Source organism: Nicotiana attenuata, unplaced genomic scaffold, assembly GCF_001879085.1.
Source record: "Nicotiana attenuata strain UT unplaced genomic scaffold, NIATTr2, whole genome shotgun sequence".
In the NCBI taxonomy this organism is placed as follows: Eukaryota; Viridiplantae; Streptophyta; class Magnoliopsida; order Solanales; family Solanaceae; genus Nicotiana; species Nicotiana attenuata.
In genome coordinates, this window is record NW_017675712.1 from 10,484 (window position 1) to 17,754 (window position 7,271).

General features: G+C 39.8%; 1 non-coding gene across 1 annotated transcript; it reads left to right on the forward strand.

Annotated features, from left to right (window-relative positions):
- The first annotated feature begins 1,821 nt into the window (after positions 1–1,821).
- TRNAQ-UUG lies at positions 1,822–1,893 on the forward strand. Its single transcript has one exon. It is a non-coding gene; the product is annotated as a tRNA-Gln (tRNA).
- The last annotated feature ends 5,378 nt before the right edge of the window (positions 1,894–7,271 follow it).

Genomic DNA, 7,271 nt, shown 5'->3' on the forward strand with positions numbered 1-7,271 from the left:
AGTGTAGTTATCAGCTTTGGTTCTTAATTTGTTATGCCTATCTTAATATTGCAACCACTCCAGTCACTATATTCGTGGAAATATGTAGATACTTCTTTTAGGACGTAAGACGGTAATTTAGTGGTTAATAAAGTGAATAAAAAACATGAAAAAATTTAATAAAATCAACTTAGTTTTAGTAATCTGTTCAAGTTTAAATGGGTGAGTTATGATCCATTTGTTTACTTCATGTAACGAGAATCCAAAATGATCCATCAAACTATTAGTTCATAATATTAACTTTTATGTTTTTTTTCAAATGTTTAGAAGAAGAAAAAAAAAAACGGGGGGGGGGGTAGGGGGGGGAGGGGGGGAGGGGGGAGGGGATATGGGAGATCGGGCTACAACCGTTGTTAGGCCATCTTGATCATTTAGTTTTGGGCTTTTGGCCCAAGCTAACTATGGGCCGGTTGGCTCAAGGCTCGTTTATTGTTGGCAACTTTCAAAAATGACTAACTTTTAAGGAGCTTTTAACAATCCATAGCTATATTTTATGTATTTACATTTTTTAGCTAGTTTTAAACAATTCGCTGTATTTGAGTGTATTTGAATACACTGTTCAGCTGTATTTTATTTTATTTTTTTTCCGCGCGCATTTGAGTGTATCTGAATACATTGTTTAGTTGTACCCAACCTTATTTGATGTGGCAATATTGAACATATTCGACTGGTTTGAATGTATTTACACTAAAAAATGATGAAATAAAGAATATAGTTGAATCTGGTCAAATTTCCAACGAAAATTCAAAATATACTATATTTAAAAAGGAAGAATACAATCAAACCAAATCGAATTTCCTTCAAAATCCAAAATATCACTGTATTTACACTAAAAAATAAAGAATACATTCAAATCCTTTTAAATATTAACTGTATTTAACTAAAAAATAAAGAATACAATCGAATCTCCGACGAAAATACAAAATACATTGTATTTAAAAGTGGAGAATAGAATCAAACCCCGTCGGATCTCCAGCGAAAATCCAAAATACACTTTATAAGATCTCTGACAAAAATAGAGAATACACTGTATTTATACAATGATTTTCCGATGTGAAAGGCAGTGGAGAAGAAAGAGGCGGCTTCTTTTTCCGACATGAAAAAGAAGAAGGAGAAGAAGTCATGGATTCAGGCATCTCCGTTAGATCCAGATCACGTGACGCCTCCGATCTTCCTCCTCCATTGTTTTCGCTGCCGGTAATGGATTATTCACAACTTCGTGATTTCAGATCTAGATCTGACGGTGGATGGTGACGGTGTTTAAGGGTGATCCGCGGTGAAGGGGGTATACGGCGGATGGTGGTGATGTGTGGGGAAGAGAGAAAGAGGCGGTCGTTTAGTTGGCTCCGTAGAGCTCCGCCGGAGAAGACGACCAGTGGTGACTTCTCTGTTGCCGAGGGAGAAGAGAGAGGGAAAGGAGAGAGAGCTGAGGGAGAAGAAAGAAAGAGTGTTGAGAGAAAAAATGATACAGTGGAATAACTCTGTGTATTTGGTATTAGCTATGATGGGTAAATTAAAAATTCAAGGTAACTATGAAAATATTTAACATAGAAGATAGCTATGATCCAATAATAGCTCTTAAATTTAGCTATAGCAGGTAAATTCTTCTTTATTGATTTGAGTTACTTTGACCCATCCAATTGACCAAATGGCCAATTTGCCATCTCTAATTATGGGATACCATGTTTTCAATTCGAACAAAAAATAAAAATAAAAGTAAAAATGCTAGGTGATTTCATTCTATCTAAATTTTGGTGGATAAAATTATCCAATAAAGCATATGGTTCTATGGTGTAGTGGTTAGCACTCTGGACTTTGAATCCAGCGACTTGGGTTCAAATCCCGGTAGGACCTTTTCTATTTTCCTTTTCTCCATACCCTATTTATGTTGTATTATATTGGAATGTTATTATTATAAAATTTTCAATAACTTTGATAATATTTAATAGTTGATACTCGGTGAAATAATCAAAATGTGACAGGAGACTTTCTGTCATTTCTATATCACTCATCTTCCCGCAGTGTTTCCTGATTATTTTCACTTTTTTTATCAATCACTATCATTTAATTAAATAATTAATCCTCAAATAGCATACATAACATAATTAGCGAATCATATTTTTCAAATATAATCTATGTGCTCTTACCTCATTTACTATTTGTATAAAAATAGAAATATATATTCCTCTCTTTAAGTCTTACCTCCGCGTTTTCAAAAGTCTCCTCTTAAACCTATCATTTTCCAAGTTCTTTCCTTCTCCACACGAACTTGAAATCATTGCCTTCTTTCCCAAAGTTCATTCTTATTAATAACCCCATTAATCACTTGGAAAAACAAATTAAAATCATGGGTTATATGGGTTACAACAGAGTAATTGGAAGAAGATGCTATGGAATAAGAGGTTTTAAGCTAAATTCAAGAAGATTTTCAGTGCAAAAACTGAATGTAAAGTTCTTGTATTTGTTCAAGATTTTCATAAAATCATGGAAATCATCATTTGGGAATGTTCTAAATTTGTTGAAGAAGAATTTTAATGGTACAAAACAGAAAGATGAAAGCTACGACAGCAACAGGAATTTGGTCTCAAGAAAACAAACTGATTTATCTATGTATGGAAATAGGAGTGATTATAAGTTAAAGTCTTATGCACGTTCAAATTCATTTTATGCTGAAGCTATAGCAGATTGTTTGGATTTTATTAAGAGGAATTCCCTTTCAATTCAAGAAAAGTCTGTCCTCAGCCATATAGAGCGGTAATACCAATTTTCAACGGCGCAAATTCAGATTAGTTGGACCAGTGATCTCAGACAATGGATGATTGAAGGGAAAAAAGAGTCAGTAAAAATCCCAAGTCTGTGTAAATAATCAGATCATATACTTTTGGGGTGCGGCCATTTTCCGAATCCGACATAAATAATACAGAATGGTTTGTGCACCAAGTTGCCTTTTTTTAAAACATCCACCATTTCCCTTTATTTTCTTTTTTCTCTCTCTTTTATTTTGTATTTTTGGGCTTGTTTTAGTGTATAGTACCTTAGACATTAATTCAGGTAAAATTTGCATGGTCTTTGTTTACCTTGAAAATGGTAACTACAATTATATTTGATTTTGTGGTTCTAAAAATACATGATTTATTTTAATACTAGTTGTTAGGCAATAGATGCTAAATGTAAGTAAAGAAAATAAGAAATGCAAACCAATAGGGTCACAAGGCTGGGCCTCGAGCTGGCTGGGGCAGGGCCTCGAGGTCTAGATGGGGCTAATAGCAATGAACAATTGATGAAGAATCAATGATAATGAGGGCCTGAAAGATGGCCTTTTGCGGTCAATAATGAGCAATAAATGAAGAACAATAAATGAACAATGAAAGAATAAGCAGTGAATGCGTAGAACAATTGTTTAAGCAAAGAGCAGAGAATGTTGTACTGTATTCAATATGTTGTGTAATAATCTGATCCTCTAGAAAATGGCAAGGGTCCCCTTTATATAGGAGGGGTGAATCCCAACACAGTACATGTCTAATTAATGACGAAGAAATGCTACTAGTACAGCTATACAACGGCTCAGTACGGGTTTGTACTACTTTTACAGACTCTGTCAGTCCTCATTGCGTGCCCTCGGGAGTTTCCTGCCTTTCCATGACGATCACCGACTTGTGTTGCTCCGAGATTGACCTTCGATATGCCCCCTCGAGGGAAGTACCTCGGGGTCCGCCTTCGAATTCCACTTCAAGCTCCTCGAGGTCGGGCGTGGAGTGTCATAGTAGTCCCAAAGTTGAACTCTCCGATTTTGGTCGTATACAGATAGTCCCCAAATTTCTTAGAATGAAAAGATAAGAAACGATCTTGACTTCGACTTTCTTGAACCTCTCGTGATGACGTCCGCTCGCGACGTGGGCGTTCGAGACGTCCCGTCGGTTCATTCCCCCAGAAGCATTGATTGCACCGCCGGTTCGTTTTCCAAAAAACATTGAGTGCACTGCCTGTCCGTTTCCCCAAAAACTTTGAATGCGCCGTCAGTTTCGTCACCATTTCCCTATAAATAAGGGATTTCTTAAACCAAAGCTTCATTCATTCTTTCTTCAACAATCTCTAGTCCTTCCCTTTTTCTGTATCCTCTTCTGATCTCTTATTCTTATGGTTCAAACCTGTGATCATGAGGTCATAAGGCAGCAACCTTATCAGTCATGCCATGGATTTTTTTTCGAAGCCCTTCCCCTCAAAAAGGAATTATGCTGAGTTGCTGTTATTGTTGTTGTTGTTGTTGGCCCGAATCAACGAGAGGAGGGCATCAGATTCTTCCCGTATCAGAAGATATGTGGACTGTAAACTGCTGCGCATCTCTCTTAACTTCAACCTGGCGTGGCGCTTCACTCATTTTGCTTTTCATGGAGTGAAGTGGCACTATCTACTAACTTTTGCATCCCACACCGGTGCAATGTCTCAAGAAGTGGCATCACAATAGTAGTGCTGACGAGACGCGTACTCGCCAAGCTTTTCACCGGGCCACAATTTTCCTTGCTTGTCAAAAGCTTTTGCTCTTTGATAGGCTATAGCCTTTTCTTCATCTATTGCCGCTTCAGAGGAGGTTCTCGAGGACAACGTTCTAAAGATCAAAATGAAGTCCCTGAGAGAAAGGTTCTCGAGGATGCTTCCCTTGAGGACGATCCCTCGAAAGTAGATTAGGCCTTTGGTTGTTGTTTTTTGCTTCTTTGTTTCTGTGTAAGGGCCCCTCGTGGGCTTTATAAAGCATCTTTTATTAATATAAGAATTTCTTCATTTTGCCTTCGATTTTTGTTGAACTCCATTCTACCTTCGTTTGAGAAAAATGCAAGTGTACGACTCTGACGATTGTTCCAAGCACCAGTTCCGGAATATAATAATAATAAATCCTTAGGTTTTTATTTGATCAATATGACGCTTTTTAAAGTCCTTTGCTATCCCTCGGACTGAGCTCGGATTGAATTGATGTGAACTTAGGTCACCGGGATTTTCGAGTCCGAGTTGAGTGAGAGCTATGTCTCGATTCTCGAAATACAACTAGTCCTTTTAGGCTTCGTTGGTGGCCCTCGAGCGAGAATTCTCTCGGACTTTAAGTAACCTTTGGAATCAGTAGTTGGGTGAATGTTTGCTCGATCATATAAAAATAAAGATAGCCCTAAGGCCTTTGCAAATAGCCCTCGAGTGAGAGCCTGCTCGAACTCGGGTAGCCCCGATTTGAGTGAAAATTTGTTTGAACTTGAAAATAAAGATAGCCCTAAGGCTTTATACATAGTCCCCGAGTGAGAACTGGCTCGAACTCGGGTAGCCCTTAGGCTTAAAATAATCGAGAGAGCGTTTGGTCGAGCTTGAGATGAAGATAGCCCTGAGGCTTTGTTAATAGTCCCCGAGTAAGAACTGGCTCGAACTCGGGTAGCCCTTGAGCTAAAAATAGTCGAGAGAGCATTTGCCCGAACACGACTCGTAGACTGTTCTTTAATAATTTCCGATAATCTGGTTCCTGATGCCTGGGTCCTAACATCAACATCATGACATAAGCGGTTGAAGAGACAGAAGGGTTGCTTTTTGCACGATTCCCAAAAGCATTAATTTTAGGTGGTCGACGGTCGGTTTTTTGGCTTTCTCAGCACGTTCAAACGATCTTTACAAATAGACAAACCCCCCACAATTTTGTCGATATTACTCTCTTAGTGCTTCCAAGATTTCATTTGGCCCCTTTCAATTTCTTTGAACTCTCTTTTTTCTTTCCTAACGACATTTTCCATTTTCTCGGATCTTCCGTTTTAGAAATGGCGAAAACCTCTAAAACCGTTCCTCAAAAGGAAAAAGCTTCATCGTCTTCTCGAACGACCAAAGGTAAACAGGTAGTTCCTCCTAGTATCGAGGAGTGTACTCCCGGGCCTTGCGATATATCTTCTGATTTCCAGGTCGAAAACCCCTCCTCTGTTCCGGGACGATGCGAACCTATGTCTCGATATATCATTTTAATAACTGAAATCGAGAAGGTGAAGGCTGACTGCCGTTGGGGGAAGACGGTGCAAGTAGAGATTCCTTCACGAGGAGAAGACATAACCAAGCACAAGGCTGGTTTCCTCAGTGCATACACATATCCTTACACCTTAGGCCCGGTAGAAGCCTCTTTACCATCGATAAAGCGATCCTCGATTTCTGTAGCCAATATCAGGTGACACTTGGACAAATCTACCCATCATTCTGGCGCATTGTTTATATGATTAGGTATTTCTCAAACATGGTTGAGGGGATGCCTTTTACCCTCGACCATCTAATTAGACTGTACAGCCCCCGCCTTTATCGAGGTGGCCTGATTAAGCTGAAACGTCGATCCCCGAAGGCCTTTTTTGCTAGCATTGATGAAGACAAGGACCGAGGGTGGATGAGCCACTTTGTCCGAGTCAGGACCTCTGACCTGATCCTTGCTGAGAGAATTCCATTCCCCAAGAAATGGAATATGAATCGTAAGTAAACATGTTCCGTTGATCGGATACCTTTTCTTGACTTTGAATTAACTTTGTTCGATGATACAGCTGTCGAGTGGCACCCCGGTGCTGTCAACGATCTCTCGGGTTGGGTCCGATGACTTGATTCGATCTTCCCCTATGCTAAGAGCGTGTGGCGTGATCTAGATAAGGCTCGTTGGGAGGCCAAAAATCATGGTGAGTTTTTATCTCTATTCATACTTGAGCTCTTTAGAGAAGATATCTCTCGCTAGTACTCTCATTCTTTGTGCCTATGCAGGCCTTGGAGAGTTCGTGGGCTTATTTTTGCACTTCAGTCAATTGAGCGTTTGATACCTTAATTTGATTTTTTCAGCTCAAGCAAAAAGATGATCTAACGCGAGAGGATCTTAGAGTCAGAGATACCGAAATCCTTAGGCTGAAGCAGCGCATGGATAGGGTATCTTCCGATAAAGAAACTCTTCGAGAGAAGCTGGCCTCGGTTGAGTGCCAACTTCAAGGGGCGAGGGGAGAAAGCTGCAAGTACAAAGATGCTGCTGCTGCAAATGCTCGAGCCAGGAAGGTGTCCGAAGGGGTCGAGCTTAAACTGTCCCGAGCCTTGGAACACGCCCGATTAAGATCTCAGAGACAGGCTTTCGAGGATATATATGCAGGGGGAATCGATTTGCCTGTCGAGATCGAGAGAATGAAGGCCCTAGAGGAAGAATCAGCAACTCTGCTTTCTTCCGATGATGGTTCAGCCAGTGAATCGACCAG